At 35.7% G+C, this 20,737-nt stretch overlaps 1 protein-coding gene and 2 non-coding genes across 4 annotated transcripts in view; 1 reads left to right on the forward strand and 2 right to left on the reverse strand.

The window, feature by feature from the left end:
* The window catches only part of LOC124645547, a 64,761-nt gene extending 46,173 nt beyond the window's left edge, over nt 1–18,588 (reverse strand). For both annotated transcript variants that reach the window (XM_047185360.1, XM_047185358.1), the window contains exon 1: nt 18,547–18,588. The gene's annotated coding sequence lies outside the window, so the exon portion shown is untranslated. The remainder of the gene's footprint in view (nt 1–18,546) is intronic.
* Nucleotides 3,405–3,476, forward strand: Trnae-cuc. The gene has a single exon. It is a non-coding gene; the product is annotated as a tRNA-Glu (tRNA).
* A 477-nt stretch (nt 18,589–19,065) lies between the features above and the next one.
* On the reverse strand, nt 19,066–19,138 carry Trnam-cau. The gene has a single exon. It is a non-coding gene; the product is annotated as a tRNA-Met (tRNA).
* Between the last annotated feature and the right edge of the window lie 1,599 nt (nt 19,139–20,737).

Consider the following 20,737-nt stretch of genomic DNA (forward strand, 5'->3'; position numbering starts at 1 on the left):
GGTTACGGTACCGCGTTGTCTCTGGTCATTTGGCGCCAAGAATGCGGGGAAAGTGCGATAACCATGTTTTGTGTTATACAGGTACTGTTTAGTATTGTTATTCACAATCGCTTATTGTTTATTAGTTAAATAAGATTATAGAACAATTACTTTTATGTGAGAAGTTTTTAGAATGCATGCTAAGTAAAAGGGAACGTATGAACGAGCAATAAGGAATGTATGAGTGAACTTGGTAGGAGTGAATGGAAATACAAGATGGTTTTTTTTTAAAGAGAGGTAAATAAACTTAAGTATTTCAACCACGGTGCATTATTTTACCATTAAATCCTACTTATACATAGAACACGCCCATTTCGGACAGTCTTATGTCTGACTAGCTTCGGCCGGCGGTTTCACCCGCTTCCCGAGCGAACTACATCGCCCACCGTGATAAAAAGTAGCTTAAGGCGACGAATTGGTCAACAATAATTCCATAATCGGCAGGCGCATCTAAGGCGCCAAAAGGGGTCGGAGCGTCTGAGCGGGGCGAGGATAACAATACGCGCGCTAGCTTATAGGTAACTAAAAGTCGTAAGCGACAAAATGGTTTTGTAATTTTATTATTTAGAAATGATAATTTGATAAAAATTCCTTCTACAATTTTAAAGAGTATGTATATATTCAACTACTAAAAAAGTTAAGAGGCTTAAATCGGTCCCGTTTGCCCATAATATGAGAATCTCTTTTTAAAAAGAGGTGTGTTTGATATATTTTTCGCTGTTATAAAAGTTACCTAATCATGTTTTGACGTCTAACAAAATAAGGTTTATATCATGAACTTTCAGGTAACCAAGTTGTATTTTGATCCGTTTTGTATTTACTGAGAAAAATTGAGATCCTTGGCGCCAAAAGTTCCAATTCGTCCTCTTAAGAATATGTCAAGTTACATCAAAATCCGTTCAGACGTCACCAATTTTCGCCTTTATAACATTAGTGTGATATGTAATAAAACCCCTAATGTTAGTAGGTACGTATAATGTTTTAAAACCTAAAAAATCTTTAATTTTTTCTATGTTTTCAGTCTAATTAAATTTGTTTGTAACCAGTCCCAATCAATGAATGAAACTAGAATTCACTTAAACTTTTGAGACGATGCAAAAACCTTACATCATATCATGTCAAACCTACATACCTACTTATAGGATTACTAGCTTCCGCCCTCGGCTTCGCCCGCGTAGACTTCGGTTATATCGCGTTTCCAAGAGAATTCTTCAAAAGTCCGGGATAAAAACTATCCTATGTTCTTTCTCAAGGTCAACTCTATCTCTGTACCAAATTTTATTAAAATCGGTTCAGTAGTTTAGACGTGAAACCGTAACAGACAGACAAACAGAGTTACTTTCGCATAATATTAGTAGGGATATAGTAGGGAAGTAGTGATTAGTTGATGAATAAAATTAATTTGCAAACCACAATTTTAAGCCAAATTACAGAAGCCCCCGTGGTACAAGATACCATCACATTTGCTAAGGGAAACCTGCAGTTACCATAGTTTCCCTTCCCATAGCAATCCCATTGTGTTGTACTGACAAAAGAACAATAACATCCCAAAAGTGTTATGTAAACAGTTAATGTTATATGTTTTTTGAATAGGCTTTTGAACATGTTTGGCAGTCGTTACTGGTAGTCAGAAGCAAGTCTGGCAACTAGTCTTACCTAGGGGTATTGGGTTGCCCGGGTAACTGGGTTGAGGAGGTCAGATAGGGCAGTCGCTCCTTGTAAAACACTGGTACTCAGCTGCATGCGGTTAGACTGGAAGCCGACCCCTATATCGGGTGTGTCGTTCACAATCACATTAAATTCTATCGCATATACTTTATGATATTCTATGGCGAATTGTAAAAAAAATAACCTAATCCATTCAGTGGTTTAGCCACAGGAGTCATTTTTCGTTTTTATAATTTACAACATCATGTGTAAAGCAGAGATAAAGTTAGGAGTATCGAATGTTTTGATCAATTGACAGCTGTCAGTTTTCAAGGGAGAATTACAGTTGTTTGTAATGACTGACTTTTATATGGTGTTCTAATTTTCGCACATTATTATTCTATTTATTATTCTTTATTGTACACAAAAACATTTAAAAGACACACACAACACAGAGAAGACATGTACAAAGGCGAGCTTAACCCAGAACTGGGTTCTCTAACAGCAAACCTTAGAGCGATAGAGAGATGCGATATTTACTTCGTTTGAAAAATTATTTTTTATTATTTTTACGTATTTTTCTTTTTGCTTTGTGTTAATGGACATATATTAACCAGTATATTAACGCATTTCATTTAATGTGATTATGAACGACACACCCGATATAGTTGGGGAAAGACTAGGCAGCCGATGATGATGATTTCAAGAATAGGTAGGCTTACTGTTTTTATCAAAATTTATAGTAGGTATTGCAACAAATACACAAAAAACACTAGCGTGAGTGATTGGACGAATTTTGATTTTAATTTATTTAAGGATTTTTTTAACTTTAATTTCTCAAAGTTCCTGATTTCTTGAAACTTGTCGCTGGTTTAATAAAATATTATTTTAGATAAAAAACTTTTTTACAAAAAAATTAAACCGACTTCCCAAAACACTAAAAAGCAAAAAAAAATCTATTTTTAGGTGCATCGGCCTAGAAGTCGGTGTCTAATGGATGTTACTAAGTTAATTTTGCCACCGACTTCTAGGCCGATGCACCTAAAAATAGATTTTTTTTTGCTTTTTAGTGTTTTGGGAAGTCGGTTTAATTTTTTTGTAAAAAAGTTTTTTATTTAAAGCTTTTCAGTGATACGAATAGTTGTCACTATCCATACAAGTGAGAAGTTCTCATCAATACAAAGAATATAAGTCCAAATACGAGGTATTTTACATATTCAGTTGTCGAGTTCCCTCGACTTACTTTCTCTGGTCTCCATCATCAGGTCAGCTCCAACCTTCACTGTTGCAAAGGTCTTGTCAATACAAATAATTTAAGCCCAAACACGAGGTAGTTCACATATTCAGTTGTCGAGTTCCCTCGACCCTCTCTGGTTTCCATCATCAGATCAGCTCCAAATCTTCACAGTTGAATAGTGCTTTTAGGCGTACACCTGAGTGTCAAGTTTTTACCCTATGTATGCCTACAACTTTCGAAGGTTGCCCTCGATTTCTCAGGGTTTCCATCATCAGATCCTGACCTGATGACTATGGGACCACCTCGGGAGTATATCCTATCAAACAAAAAAAGAATCATCAAAATCGATTAATAACTGGCGGAGTAATCGCGTAACAAACATACAAAAAAAAAAAAAAAAAAAAAAAATACGGTCGAATTGAGAACCTCCTTTTTTGAAGTCGGTTAAAAATAATTAAGAATTTCGACAATAGTTTCAACATCCGATATGGTCTAGTGGCTAGGATACCTGGCTCTCACCCAGGAGGCTCGGGTTCGATTCCCGGTATCGGAATAATCTTTTGTCTTTTGTTACTTCATTTGTAATCTGTTTTTAAACGTTGCCATTGTTTTATTCTCATAACGTGTGTTACTTAACATTTTTATACATTTACTCAACATTATATTGTTCTTAAGTTACCTCATCTCAATGGCATAAAATAATTTCTTCATAAAATATAAATATTTAATAACCGTAATTTGATCATTGTCAATTGTAGCCGTATTATTATTGTGAGTAATCTTTAAGATAATGCTTTTATTATCTTTATCGGGAGTGCAATATCATAATAATAGAGTGTAGTTACCAGTGAATGAGTCAACGCCCTCTTGTGGTTAGTAAAGCAACTACCCGGATGTTACGACAACAATATTACGGAAACAAAATAATGCTGCTCTGACAAGTAAATAGCGTTACTTTACGAAGAAACACCTTTATTATCAGATCAATTTGCTTCCCGCGACAATATAAAAAAAAACCTTAGTACAAATATTCTGATGTTTTAATAGGTAATTTGCGCGTTAAAAAACATACACTCATTTTATATTTGATACTTAATCGATTATTATCGTTAAGACTGAGCGCAATTTGATTGCGCGTCAAATATTAATATTAGTGTATTCAGTGTCGTCTTTATTTTGAATGCTTATATAAACAATTTAAGCTCAAGATTTGAAAAGCTCACACAGCGACATCTAGTGATGAGTTTGGCTTACTATTACAACGCTCTTATCGAGTATGGGAGCAAAGTGCAAATCTAAAAATAGCATTCAGTTTATTATAATATCTAATATGTGAAATTATGAAAAGCTTTTTTATTAAGTTTAATCGAATCAATAGCATAACATTGTCTTTTTGACAGTCGGGTAAAGTTATGAAATGAAAAGAGAAAAACAATAAGTATTGTCTTAGGAGTTTTTCTCAATTTTAAAATCTTTCAAATGTCAAATTTCAATAAAGTCTGGAACCTATTAATAATTAATCAGAAAAGTACTGTTGCTTATAAACTTAAATCAGAATATTAGAATCATCCATCATCCACAGATTATAAAATAAACATCAATCAGAAACAGTGAAAATAGTGTAAAATCTTCGATAAAAAGCTTGAAATTATCGTGACGAAGTGATTTGCCTTACGGCAATGCCGCCTTCATGGTTACTTAGAGAGCAACTTTATTAATGCAGCTACAGTCACCTTTAATGTCAACGCAATAGATACCATTTTTCAATGATCATTCACTGATAATAAAGTCAGATTACAATGTTGTATTTTGCACTTTATTACCACCTAATGCCTTCGACTTAAAGGCTATTTTAGATTGATTGTAACGTAAAGGGACTGTTGTTTCCGTGAGGTTATGTTCTGATGTCTAGTTAAGGTGGGAAAAGATCAACCGATTTGGTAATGTGACCTTCCTTGATGAAATTCTGAGGGTTGACGCGAAAGATAAGCGCGACGGAGATCTTTTTCATCTTTACCGGTTTATAAGGATTGCGAAACTGAAGTAGTTATTTTTCCCAATGAGTAATCGGTATTTTTTCTTTCCCGGTATATTAAATGCTTATATCTTACTAAATTTATAAAAACTTTAGGCCATGTATATGTTGCTGTTTGTCCTTTATGCCGATTAAAAAAAAAAACACAATTTCGTTGCCTTTCTCACAATTGGAGATAAACTCAATAAATTACATAGGTTATTAATTACCTACTTTAAACCACTACACACAATTTCAAGCTCTTTGTTCTCATTTATAATTATTTTGAAACGAAAAAAATAAAATCAAAAAGTGAACAAATATGTTAATTAATATTATTTGATGATCACAAAGCAAAATATTGAAGTGAAAAAAAAAAAAAAAAAATTGTGCCCACCCGATGGCACGACACCGATGCTATCGATTAGGGTGATTACATAAGTGATAGCGCGGGGCTAGCCGCCCGCGCTGTCACCCTCGCGCGACCACCGCGTCGCGAGGGTCGCGGGCCATCATCGCGCCGCGCCGTCCGTCCAGGACGGCCTAGCGACGGGCAAAAAAAGAAGACACGTTATAAAGATAATATTTTATAAAGATGAAGATGAAGAAAACTAATCAACAAACACAAAACACCAAGCAAAAGCAAAGCAGCAACACATGAGCTGGGAGTACCTCCGCGTGGTGAAGGCGGTAACGGTTAACTTGGATAGTTAACTGGCTAAAACTCCCAAACAACATAAAAAAGCATGCCTTCGGGCTTATGTTGTTGTAAACTAACTATTGAACGCTTGCGCATCCGGTAACGCAGGAGAGCGAGCTAATCAAGAAAAATAATTATTACAAACTTTCAATGTCATTAATTAAAATGATTAAAGTAATAGCGGCCGACCAACGTACTTTTGTACGTCAGCGCCTGCTATTGCCATGCAAAAATTGGATAACTTATGTACAAAGAATCATCTGCGATAAATTACGAAATCTAAACAAAAATCCGCATACATACGCGGCCGCCCGTTTAAAAAACAAACACGTATACTCTAATGGACCCCTACAGACCTTCAAAGGATATACCGTTGATCCGCCGTGGATTAAAAATGAAAACGTTAATTTTTTTAAAACCATAATTATGAGCACCTTTCTTTTCGCGCTAACTATGTTTGAACATAACCAGACAAACCATAAATTCGTCGATACCAGCGTCTACTATCTGGAAGACTTCAGATCACTTTATCCAAACTACATGAGCAAAACGCAATAAAACTAAACTATATCTACGGAAGTTTTATACGACAAGCAGAAGAAAATGTGATTTATGGAAGTGCGAAGTTTTTAATCTTTTTTTTCACCGTCATAATACACGAACTGGCTATTATTAATGCACGAACTGGCTATTACTGATACACGAACTGGCTGCTACAAAATGCAGCTAAGCAAACTACGCAAAGGACAATGCTCAAAAAAAACCCAAGCCCGGCGCAAAAGAAAAGTAACTCAAATTATAGGTAATAATAAGTAATGAAATACTGCATAGGAGGCAACATCGAAATCAATGGCTATATGGGTGAAATTGCTATTTGATTTTTACAAGGGTAACATGAGCAGCTGGGGCTTATAGTTTCATTAAAGTGCTATCTGAAACAACAAACAAGTAATATGGCATGTAATAAGCTTCTCCAAAAAGATAAATCAATACCGATGTACAGCTCGGGACTTTGGGATGCGACGTAAGCTTGTCCCAACTTAGGGTGGGCTAAGCATGTGGAACAGTTCGCGCATCCCGCAACATTTTTGGATCATGCCGTGTTAGAAATAGAGAATCGATGACTTTTAAGCGTATCTAATTATTAAAATGAAAAGTACATTCATATCGTGCTTTAGTTCTATCATCCTATTATGTAAAAGTAGGTAGAATAGACGAGAAGTTGCCATAAACATGTTATTATGTACACTCTTAAACCACAACTGTATCGGTTTACTGTTCCTTTTACTAATTCATTATGTTACCTCTAAAATCTCGAGTAGCAATGTGGCGCAGATGTTAATATTCGAATAGCAATTTCACACACATAGCCACTGATTTCGATGATGCCCCCTATGTAATATTTAATGACTTACTTTTACCTATATTTTGAGTGACATTTCTTTTGCGCCGGGCTTGGGTTTTATTCTCATACTTCATGAGCATTGTCCTTTTGATTTCTATTTTATAACCAAACGCACATTATTTCGATCGATTGCCAAATTTTCTACCGATTTACAATTTACACACGTTGTAATTGAATTGGTCAAGTTTTAATTACAGTTTACGGTTCACACTTGACTCTGTGGCTTGTTATTCTTATTTCTCAATATATTTTGAAACTTTATCACGTTATAAGAGCTGCTATTGATTAATAAGGCGTAATTCTGATTTTAATTCATCGTCTGTAGCCATTGCAACCTTACTTATCGTTTAAGTAGTGCTTAGCCTGAGATTTTTTATAACTTAATACATAACTACAAAAAATACACAAGTCAAATAGGTAATTATTACTTGTTGGTCATATTGCAAGATCGTTTAAAAACTTCTTGATCTCAGCGATGTTCTATTTCGTTATTTATTACAAAGAAAACTTATTTCTTATTTACATTCTATTGTTATCCTTAATCTTAAATAGTAAAATGATATCGATAAGCAACGATTACTTAATAAATAAACCGGCCAAGTGCGAGTCGGACTCGCGCACCGAGGGTTCCGTACAAATGCTGTATAGATAAAAAGTGAGTTTCGCGCCAACCGTTCAGTTTAGAACAATCATAGTTATGGTAATTTCGTGAGAGTCAAAATAGTTAATATTTTTTATTTTATAATATAACTAAAATAGTAGGCCAGTACCTTGTAAAAGTTATTTTATTGAAGTTATTTATATACAACATTTTATAGTCATCATTCAGAAATCTGATTGAAAATAACTAATTATGTCTTAAAGGTCATGGGGCATATCTGACCCGCTTTGTAAAAAGTCGTTTTAAATCGTGGAGAATGGTATGACGTTTCTTTGAATATAAATATTTTATTAAAATTCCATGGAGACGAATGTCCAGGATCGTTTGAAAAATATAAAAGACAAGCAGTTTCAGAGGATTGTACAGGTTGCAATGCTAGTTTTTATTGGTAAAGACATTTCATAAAGAAGGAAGGTGCCAATCCGGATGACCAGGATCTGATGAGGATCTGGAAACCAAGAGAAATCGAGGGCAACTCTTGAATATTGTAGGCACGCATCGAGTCATAACCAGACATGTGAGTGTATTTTTGAGGGTACTGGTAAACTGAAGGTTTGGAGCTGATTTGATTATGGAGACTACAGAGAGTCAAGGGAACTCCCGAACGGTATGTTGCAACTACCACGTGTTTGGGCTTATTTTATTCGTATTGGCGAAGACTTTCCACAAAGATAGGTTTGACTGCCATTGTGGGATCGACAGCTAAGATCAGATATAGTTATGGGAACTCCTTTACAATTTATAACGTAACCTTGTGTCGGAGCTTATTTTATTTTAGGTGATGAGAATTCACTACTAACTTGGGTTAAAGCAGCCATTGCAGGAATGGGATCTTTTATTTTTGAGGGATTAATCACCTCAAGAGCCCCAGTTTCAGGTTTTTTTCCGCCTGGTTTCTAGAGCCTTGACAAAAGTGTAATTCTGTCCCTTTCTTTGTTTTATAAAGTCGGCATTATTTTATTTTGTAGCATTTTACAAACAAATCCAACTTCAAACATATAAAAAAGCAACAAGAAAACAAAAGCAAGAAAGAAATTAAAAAGATGTTAGGTGCATCGGTCTAGAAGTCGGTGTCTAGCTAGAGGATGCATCTATATTTATTTAACCACCGAGATCTAGACCGATGCATATAAACAGTTTTGTTGAGAAGTTGTTTTTTTTTTTTGTAAAAAGTTTTTATTTTTAACTTTTGTGAAAAGTTCTCGTCAATACGAATAATATAAGCCCAAACACGACGTAACTAAAACATACTGTTGAGGAGTTCTCTCGACTTTCTCACGTCTCCATCATCAGGTAAGCTCTAAACCTTCACTGTTTGACAGTATCACCAGACATACATCTGAGAATCAAGTTTTAATCCTATGCATGCCTACAATTTCTGATAGTTGCCCTCGATTTCTCAGGATTTCCATCATCAGATCCTGACCTGATGACAATGGAAATAAACGGCGAGTATACTCTTTCGAAATGAGGAAAATATTTAATGTTTACACCTGATTTTCTCTAGATTCCCATGGTTCACATTGATGCGACTAATGCCATAGTAAATCAGAGCCTTTATCATTATACTGTGCTATATTTCGTTCGTATCCGCCGTGGGTATGGTTTTCATACTAAGGTGCCCAATGACCATTGAATGATTTAAAATTTTTCACAGTTTAGAGGCCATTATATTTAAGAAGTGTTTGATATGAATTTCACTTTTTATTCAAAACGTTAATATCTCTACGCGTTCATGTGAAAAAGGGTAGGTAGTAGGTTTATAATTATTAAAAAAATATTTTATGTCATGTAAGCAAAAATAATATTTTAATATTTTATGTAACTTCAAATTTATCATTTTCGCAATTTTTCCTTTATCTGTACTATATAACGTTGCTTCGTGCCGAATTTTAAGATTCTGAGTTCACGGGAAGTACCTTGTAGGTTTTGATTCCCTAGCGTGTGACGGAAATTCGTCTAAGGTGTCGGTAAAACTGCTGTATCTTTTGATCGCGTTAACTTAGAAGTTTGATTTTTTCATTGCTTAAAGGGACAATAGACCTAGGTATTTGGTATAAATTTCAATTTGGTACCTTTTTTCGTTCATGAGAAATAAGGTAGTAAGTTTCATTTTATTAAAATATTTTTTTTTATATTATATAACAAAAAAAATGAGATTTTCGCAATTTTTCCTATATTTGCATTATATAACAATGCTTCATGCCAAATTTCAAGATTCTGAGTTTACGGGAAGTACCCTGTAGGTTTTGATTCCTTTGCGAGTGTCGAGAATTTGTTGAAAATATCGACATAATCGGTTGTATCTTTTGATTGGCTTGGCTTAGAAGCTTGATATTTTCACAGCCTAAAGGGACAATAGACCCGAGTATTTCATGTGAATTTCAGCTTGATACGTTCACGCGTTCTTAAGATAAAGGGTCTTGACAGACAGACAGACAGACAGACAGACAGACAGACAGACAGACGGACAACAAAGTGATCCTATAAGGGTTCCGTTTTTTCCTTTCGAGGTACGGAACCCTAAAAACAGATAAGTATCTCGAAGTTTATAATTCAAAATAATCTTCAGTAAGTACTAAAGATATTACAAAGAGTTCATTCATAACCAAATCTAGTGTGGACATACCAATGAGAGAAATTCCCTCGCACAGGTGAGAATAAGCAAGTACTTATCAATATGTACCGAATAAACAGTAGGACAGCACTTTCCCTGGTGACGTAACGAGACGCGGAGCTATGCCACTGTTATGACGAATTTCTTAAATAAACTGCCATCTATAGCAATTGTAATGCATGTTTTGGTATTTTTCCGAGTTACTGTTATTGTAATTGGTATATAAGGGATTCGATAAAAATATTGTATATCAACCGTTTTCCCGCGGTTTCACCCGCGTCCCGTGGGGACTACTGCCTGTACCGGGATAAAATATAGCCTATGTTAAGAGTGTAGCTTTCCAACATTGAAAGAATTTTCGGTGCCTTTAGGGCTTACATATAGGGCCTTTAATAACAAAGCAATAATTAAGATTTATTATTAGTATAGATTACAATTTACTTTTTTAAATGGTTTAGTGCGATTCGATAGAAGATGGCGCTAAAAATATTTTTAATTTTTGTTATTCTAAATTCAAATTCGCGTTTGGAAAGCGCGACGCCCGCGAAGTGGGACGTACGTGCGATTACCGAACTACAAAAAGAGCTCACAAAAATCAAAGAAAGCATTTTGTTTGCATGTTTTTTGTTTATAAAGAAATTATGAACGAAAGTAAAGTGTGAAATGTTTAATTTGACGTCTACGACTTGGCTTTGAGTTGCGGTATTTGCTGCTATTACTTAGCATTATCTCAGTGAAATGTGTTACGTATTTTAGAGAAAACGCAAATTGGTAAATTGTTTTGCATAATCTATGATTTAGAAAATGGCTTAGGACTAAGTACAATATAGGTATAAATAAACATATACATGTATAATTTAATATATTCTGTTCCCAAAGTAATATGTACGTTTGCAACTAGTCTCAGACTTATCTGGTTAATTAGAATCTCGCGACACTCACCTTTGGGCCCGCTATCTTCTAACGGTCTCCCAGTAATGAGTGAACACAATAACAATGCCTGATAGGTCTAATTACACGAAATTGTCGCCGATCATATCTCGAAGCTTTGTTGTGCCAACAATCAACGATTAGAATCGCAAGTAAATATGTGAAAGTTGAAAATGTTAACTGTTAGTTTCGCTATTCTATGAAATATAAATCGATTTTAAACTGGGAATGATAATTATGTTTCATCAGTATTGGCTGTGTTACTGAATAACAGAAAATTCTTGCAAGTCAGGAACAGAAAATACTACTAAATAAATTACAGCAAGAAATAATTAGATATACTTAAAAATGTGCTCATTTAAAATATTTAATACCAAAAGCACACAGACACGAGGAAACTTTAATAATATCTCAATATATTCTCCTCAAGTAAGTTTTAACACTATCCACCATATTAGGAAGAAATATGCTATCATAAGAAATTCAGCCGCACCCATACATATTCGAAACGTAAATCCTATTAAACTTGAAGAGACATGGACCGCCCACTTCACTGTTACACTGACACTTTCGATTTTATCCGTCAGTCGTCATGGTCACTCGCTTGTGGTTACTGCTAGTTTTAATGACGAATAATAATAAATCGTTAATAATTGCCCCGCAGGGCATCTGAGGCGGATGACGGGAAGTAACGACCCCGCGGGGCTATATATCCGAGTACTCCAGGGCAGGAGAGTATACTGTCCCCCATCTCCGGCCTACCGGAGTGAAGCATGACGGGGGATAGGTCTCCCGCCTCTTGGCTTGCCTTCATCGGCCGGTCAGAGTGGAGTCGCTAGAGCAGGGTTAGCAGCCCGCTCGGAGGGTAGGTGCCTCGTGGTAAGTGGCGAGTGGGCCAGTGATGCTGAACCCACAGGGAGCGCGTGATCTGCGTTTAAAGTCCGCCGAGGTATCCTCACCCTTCAGCCGCTCATGTCCCTGTTGCCCTCTTGTTGCTATTCAGTGACTGATTCCCGGGGGCCCAGTAAGTGAGCGAGCGGGCCCAGAGCTGGCGAGTCTCTACCTGCCATTTTTACGTGTGCAAACATTGTTATCGGCAGGTGCCATAGTTCCCATAGTTATCCCAGTCCCAGTCCATTAGCATCCCATCCCAATAGCCCTAGTAGTTTTATTCCATATTAAGCAATAGTTTAGCACAGAACCGGGGATTGTCCTTGAGTACGTTTCTATAGTGTATACAGGGATAATCTTCGGTTTTGTGTCGCCATTTCATTAAAGTTGTCTCAAAAGGGCTTCAGCGTGTTGGCTTCGGCCCCACGTTCGCCTTCCAAAAATCCGGGACTTTGTAGTCCCGTGGTCGGGTAGAGACATACAAGATAAATCTTTATTTTTCTCTTCACAAAGTTACCTTAAAAACTAAACACAGTTGCTTACAGTATGGATATGACCGTAACATTGTGAGAGACTGGTGCCTATGGTAGGTATGTCAATACCTGTATTACAGGTCACCAGGCCTCTCCCCGGTGCTAGCATTTAATGACGAATAAACCACCTATGAGGATGTTGGTTTCAGCCACCAATCAAATGAATCTAGTTTTTAACCAACTTAAAAAAGGGGCTCTCAGTTTGACTGTCTCACCGATTTTGATGTGGCTTTCATCATAATATTTTTCAGACTTAGAAAAGTTTGGTTCCATTTTTTTAGTTTTTTTTTATACAATATGTTATGGTGACGTAGAGAAGTAAAGCGTTTATTAACTAGTTTTATTGTTGTTATATCGCCCAGTATTACTCAGTAGCTATGTAAATTCATAACACTTGACAATAGTTATTTCTCAATTGTTACGATAACGTTTCAAAGTGCCACGTGCAAGTGGCAGCTTAAACAGATTAATCATGACTCGACACGGGGCGTAGAATATATTAGAACTGCTTGTTGCAAAAATATATAAATATTTATTATATATTCGTCAAAAAGTCGTGGTGGCCTAGTGGGTAAAGGACCAATCTCTCAAGTATGAGGGCGCGGGTTCGATCCCAGGTCAGGCAAGTACCAATGCAACTTTTCTAAGTCTGTATGTACTTTCTAAGTATATCTTAGACACCATTGGCTGTGTTTCGGATGGCACGTTAAACTGTAGGTCCCGGCTGTCATTGAACATCCTTGGCAGTCGTTACGGGTAGTCAGAAGCCAGTAAGTCTGACACCAGTCTAACCAAGGGGTATCGGGTTGCCCGGGTAACTGGGTTGAGGAGGTCAGATAGGCAGTCGCTTCTTGTAAAGCACTGGTACTCAGCTGAATCCGGTTAGACTGGAAGCCGACCCCAACATGATTGGGAAAAAGGCTCGGAGGATGATGATTCGTCAAGATATCTAGTACTTTAATAATTCCCACAATTTATTCATTTGACGTACAAACAATAACCTACTACCTACATTACCAATAGAGTTACAAGACAGATTTATTTTTGATTGTAAGATGTTCATCATGCTTATTGTATCACACATTACATTAACAGTTACTTACCTATTGTATTAACAATAGTATGTTTACAAAAATAAATGATTATGATTATGAATTTCCAGCCATTTTCTATTAGCATGCTCTTCAATGGTGTTAAATAATACACAATGTTCAATATTATGAGATCAGCCGAGATCTATTACTTATGCAAATAATATAGATTACACGCTAAATTCATTGCAAAATGCTCGTTACACAATTCCTTGGTTTTCTTTCTTTATGTAATTTGTTTTGTAATTCGGACAAAGCTGTCCCTTGACGAAGAATTGATGTTTGTTTAGTTTTACGTGATTTTAATAATGAGCTGCCTGTTGTGTAAACATATTATTTACGTCTTGTTTAAATTGAACAAGAATAGATTAGGAATTTAACTACAATCACAATGACATTTCAAAATAATATACAATCACCTTCATCAGGTTCCAGTAGCCGACAGCCATGTCACCAATGAGGCGAATGATTAATTTGTATTATTTTCTTGTTTTTGCTTTTGCTGTAGGGCAATTTAATGACGTTGATTACCTCACAAACTTTCACAATTCCAAACGAAATTAAAAATAAAATATTAACTTCAGCTACCAGCATCATTAACTACAGTTACTTATTACTTAATATGCTTCAAAAATGGAGTTTTAAATAGTGGTTCTGAAAGTGGATAATTCACTGGCATCCATTAACAATCTAGGTCTAATAATGCACGGTATTCGTATTATTTCCGCGTATTTCATCTTCGTTCCCGATTCGCACCGTGAAAGAATCTTAAAGACAAAAGTTATGGCCATAACAAAACGCACATGAAACGTAATCGGTCAGCGGTTAAATTACGTAAGAAGGAAAGTACAGGTGCACACGGTGGACCGAAGGCGTCCTTTGCGACGGACACGAAAGTTCTTACAAAAATATTTATTGAGAGAGTTTAAGAAAGAAACTTTTTGCATGAGAAATGTTTGAGAGTTGTCACCGTTTTTGTGCGATCGCCCGCAGTGTGACACAATGGTTTTAAAGACCTCAGCTTTAGCGGTTAATGGCACCCCGGAGATTATTGTAATTGGGATGCTTCTTTTTGTATAATAACAATTTTTTTATCATTCCCAAAAAAGCTACAATCCATAAAAGTTCCACTGATAAGTACTTAATTGGAATCGAATAATATCTCCGTCAATACCTGTAGTCACAAAACACCAATTAATAAAAGCCAACGCCGTAGGTTTAACAAATGAAGGTCGGAGCGAAAATATTTGTATTCAAATCTCCAAACATATTAGTAAGAGGAGGCGGGTGCTTAATTGCAAACAATGATCATCCCACGCGAGTATAACCCACTAACTCAAGGTTGCACATACCTACGTAAGACATCGTGAATGACACAACTCACAATGATCTAAGAAGACTTACGGCCATTCCCATATTTTATCTGTCTATTGATTTGCTTGCTAGCGATAGAATTTTGACATTAGCCTTATACATATGTAGGTACACTGCCGGGGCTGCGGGATTATTCGAAAGAGTTACCGCGGCCTTGGAACATAAAACGCTTAAGAAGGAATATTATGGGTTTTTGTCAGTAGAGTCCGACACTCCCACTCACGCTGCTAACCCAAAGCGAGAGGGATCATTTGATGATATCCCATAAAAAAGCAAAACCATAGGTAGAATGAATATTGGGAACGGGCTCTGTGTCTGAGTCTATCAGTTCGCTGCAAGTTTTACGACTTCAACAGACCTGCTTAAGGCTACAATTGATGGAGCTTTTACTGCAGTGACAAATAGTAAAATCGGAATTCAATTTAGGTTTATCGTTTTGCCTTTTAGAATTGCTAAATTGGTCTTATTGTGGAATTAATATTAACTTGCATTGTTACCACTTTTAGTTGTGGGTTAGCACCTGTGTCCGAATTAACAGAACAATTTAGTTCCAAATAGAAATAGTTTCCATGTCTTTTTGAACTGGTTAAAAGATTTCCAAGAATAATGACTTTAGCTGCTGTGCAGACATCATTAACATAAATTAAACCACGTGAAACCTCACACAGGTGTAAAAACGTCACTTTACAGTAATAACTCGTTCTGATATCATCAAAAATTTCGCGGTTACTTTGAAAACTGCGCAAAAACAACCCGCTTTACTGGTTCCTAGTGAAACTGTAATTTCGCGAAATGGTCAGCAGTGAAATTATCATTGTAGCGAGCAATATTTTTTTCCTTAATTCATTTTGACACAATTATCGTGTAAATAATAACGAAGATGTTGAGTTACGACGAGTTTTTTATTTTGAAACGTTTATTAAAACTTGACTTTTACTTATAAATCAAGAAACTATTAAAAGGTTAAGTGATAGGTCATAGGCATACGAAATATCTGATTATTCATCATTTCATAGCTGGGCAAAGGTTTTGAATATATAATGAAGCTCATTTTGCATCCTACCCATGGTTAATATAACTTATGTCATATTGGAACTCTTCTCTGTATGGCTCTAAACTCTGCACCTACGTAATATATAAAATATTCGTGAATATACTCCAGTAACCGACATTTAACTGAAAAATTATATAAACTTACAAAAGACTATTAAAAAAATGCTCTTGAATCTAGAAACGTAGCGGAATGTCCTTGTCTACTTCGGTTAGCTAAATTATGAATGCGATGTTAAATAAAACATCACGTAACGTGCATATTTGTTCAGTAATGCAGTTTTTAGCACGCACCAGCCAATGTCGAGCCGCGAGCGTGACAATTACATAAATATCTGTATTGATATCACATTTATCTTAGTTCTTATGGAATGCAGATAAACATCATGTCAAATACTTCCGTACGTGGAATGTTTTGACTGAATTTCTATGACATGATAATCTTCATATCACTGCCCAAGTCCAAAATGAACGTCAGTTTTCTTAAAACAACGGTGTACGTGTGTACTTCCGTTAGAACTTCAAGATTAACAGTTGTGTCAAAAACGGACGTTTATTTTGTCGCCGTTGTCTATGAGCTTGGGCCTAACCTAATCCATTTACCTGTAGATACTAATGTTGGAAATATGAAAATTAACTCAATAACACTTTCACAATAATAATGCTTTACCTATTAGGTTATATATTGATATCTGGAAAAGGAAATAGCACGACAAGTTTTTGTATAAATAGGCACCTTGTTTCCTCAGGATACAGGTGAAAACGGTAACAGCTAGTCAGTATTACAAACTCGTTAAAGATAAACAGATTATTTTATAAGGAAACTGAGTTGTACAAAACGGAGAGCAAAATAATAAAGTAGGTATGCTATGGACAGTGGATCGTTTAAAGTCAGCCAGACAATAATTTATGTACAAGCGATGGTTAACATTTACAACACAATGAGTGAGGACTATGCATTAGTACGTATTAATAGAGATGCTATAAAACCTATGAATGAAGCAATACGCATAACCCCAGTTAACCCAACGATTAACGCAACACAAATTGCAGTAGACAACAGTAATCGTTTAACAGTAGCCCTTTTTACTATCAATGGTTGGCCAATCAGGGGCTGGGAATTCTCACGGCATGCTTTCAAACCAGAGCCAACAATACCACTGCAAGTAAGTCGTAATATTGCAAAATATTACTCATATTTGATCTATTTCACTTCTTTGTTGTCAAGATGAGAAAATAACAGAACTCTAAAACAATTAAATGGACAGGCAGGTACCTAAATTCTTTGCTAAGCATTATACAAGTCTTGTTAACTGTTTGTTCTGAAAGCTCTGTAATTAATGCTAATTTTAATGAATACAAGTTGTAGATATTTGTGCTGTTATGTACACAAAAGAAGGAAGTTATGGCCTCGGTAATTAAAATAGATGATCTAGATCTACTTATTTATGTAACATCATATTCCGATAAATTACTGTAACAAAGGTAATACAGCAAAGCAAGTATTGTATGTAGTCTATACTTCTATACTAATATTATAAGGAAGAAAACTTTGTTTGTTTGTTTGTTTGTAATGAATAGGCTCAAAAACTACTGGACAGTTTTTAAAAATTCTTTCACCATTCGAAAGCTACATTATCCACGAGTAACATAGGCTATATTTTATCCCGGTACGGGCAGTAGTTACCACGGGACGCGGGTGAAACCGCGGGAAAACGGCTAGTATATAATAAAACTATGGTCAGATGTTACTATAAAGGTGAGTAAGGTTAAGGTACAAGAAGTAATAATAAAAAATAATATTCAGTCATTAACAGCACGATTGCTATTAATCGCAAGGCATTGTGTAAATAGACATAACCTAAGTGCTAACATCATTGACCCAAACAACGCCATTTAAAATAATAATTTGCGTCGACAGAACATGGGTAAATACTAATTCAGTACCTATTTATTACTGAGGGGTCAAGACATGGTGTGACGTCATATATTGTGCCATGTACAATACATATTTCTATTCATCATCCCCTTAAAAGAAATAAATAAATCACTAATAAGGGTACTCAGAAAACGGCCATAGTAAGTATCTATACGTAGTTCACAATCCTAGAAAAATCTAATAGGAAAATTCCCACAGAATATAGTAATATAGTTTTAATATTTAATAATGCTGCGGACTTAGTAATTGTGTATTACGAAAGAGGTAAACTCCATCCGCTTATAAATTCGTTAAAGATGGCCTATCGATAAGCTAACGGTATTCGCTTTGGTTGTTAGCTAAGATGACGAAATCAGATAAAAAAAACATAAGTGTATAATTATTTATTTAATGGAAAAAAAAGAAAATTTGCACTTACATCCAAATCCTTGAACGGCGCACCACTACCGCGGAAGTTTCTGGAAAAAAAAATATTAACATTCAATTATTATCTTCATTGAACTAGAAACCACATTCATATTTGGCTATTCTTGCCAGCACAATTTCATATTTTTATTGCTTCATTAGTGTGTCCACTGGACAATAGATGGCGTTAAAATCAATCTTGACAGCAATCTATTTGTGAAATGTCACACGCGTACTAGCGGAATGCAGGTTGCGAAATTCCGTAGCGACTTAATTACAAGTCTTATTACTATTTATGAATGTAAATAATCACAGATACCATGATAATAAAGACGTGGGCTGCCTTGTACCGATATTTCATTGTTTAAACTGATGGGATTTGCATACGCGTTAACATTTCGCAACGAACGCCAGGTGCGTATAGATTGATAGTTGCAACAGTACAAGTGGCAAACAAGTTCCATGGCCTCGTTGATTGAGAAAAAGTTACGAGTAAGGAATAAAAAGTATCGGGGAAAATGACAAAAAGATATGCCCCGGGTGAGGATCGAACTCACGACCTTAAGATTATGAGACTTACGCGCTGCCTACTGCGCTACCGAGGCCGATGATGACATACCCGAAACAAGTCATCATATTCCACGGCATGACATAAATACACACATTTATACGTCACTAGTGTGACAATGATAATATTATTTGGGGGACATTTTGATCTATATTAATTCTTGAATGCACGAAATACGGAACGAAGCAAGGTATTATTAATTTATCGATTTACCAAAGGCTTTTAACAGGTCTCGGAATGTTGTTTAGCATGTTTATTGTTAGTTAAGCCTTTTGAAATACAATAAATTTATTGGTGACATAACCTAAAATGAGCTAAATTACCTTCGAATTCCTAACAAGTACGTGCATACATATTTAGTATTTGTATTCAATTGGTAGCCACATACTATTTCATGTAATAAATAGCTTATGTAGTAATTAATGTATTAGTTGGAATTATACATATAGGAACTTCATACTCAATTGGTTAATAATTAATAATGTGTGCTTCGCAATAGCCGTTTTATAGGCTGTTTGCCTCATTCGTATTCTGATATAGGTATCTAATGATTTATTTCTTTATCAAAGAGAGGAAGGTAAATAACTGATCCCATAACTGCTAATTTCAATGAAACGTCCGTGTGGTATGAGCACTCATTTTTAGCCTTAGCTGTCCATTATTTTAAATTCTTTATCGTATCGACAGTCACAGAAAAACAACAACATTTCACCTATAAGAAACATTAGCTAAAACTGGCATGTATATAAAGTCTATCTATAGTATCGCTTTATCAATGTAATTTCTCCTCGATATCAACTTGAAATCCTGTCGATAGTCAATACGGCACTCAACACACGTACATGACACTTTCACTGGCCAATAACATGCTGATAGTCGGCCATCTTCGTTTGATGGCGTCGCTTCGCTTTGTTTTAGAGTATCGGTTAGAAAGCGCACGCGATCTACAACTAAGTATATCGTTATGTACTTACAAGTATATACATCGGTATTGGTATTAATATGGGGTATAGGAGAGCAGGTTTTCAGCTTGTGAGTGCTTTAACAGGTTAATGTTATCTGGTTCTGCTTTAAGTAGGTACGTTGAAGGGATTCAAATCGTTGCTGCTAATGAAACAGGATTACTAGAATTGTCCTGAGGGATTTGATTATGTTCCACTTAGCATAATTACAGACGAAGTATAAACGTTACCTACATCGACAAGGATTGGAAATTGCTGCGGAAAGAAATAGCGTCTCACAAAGATTCGTAGAAGGATTAACTTATATGAAGGATTTCACGAAGCTAAGGTTAACTATATTGATATATTCAGTGAACTACGAAAGAATTCGCAAAATTTGTATAGAACCTTAAGTCCAAAACGTGGAATACTTATGATATTTCTGAGTACAATTAAATAAGAGCTTGCAAACGGCAGCTCGAAGAAATTCCAAAGGCTTATGTTTGTAACTTTGTATCGATGTAAATACGTCTACAGTATGAAGTACAGTATACAGTACGGAGGCTGCGAAGCTGTGATACACTTAGCGTGACTCGAAAAGGTCCTTTCAAAGGTCGTCTAGTCGGCTTATGCCTGTTTATTAAAACGGATTGTTTGCACATGACGGAACTAAAGGTAACTAGGTGTTAATAAGT

The sequence above is a fragment of the Helicoverpa zea genome, unplaced genomic scaffold (genome assembly GCF_022581195.2).
Source record: "Helicoverpa zea isolate HzStark_Cry1AcR unplaced genomic scaffold, ilHelZeax1.1 pri_000016Farrow_1_scaff_6_deb, whole genome shotgun sequence".
In the NCBI taxonomy this organism is placed as follows: Eukaryota; Metazoa; Arthropoda; class Insecta; order Lepidoptera; family Noctuidae; genus Helicoverpa; species Helicoverpa zea.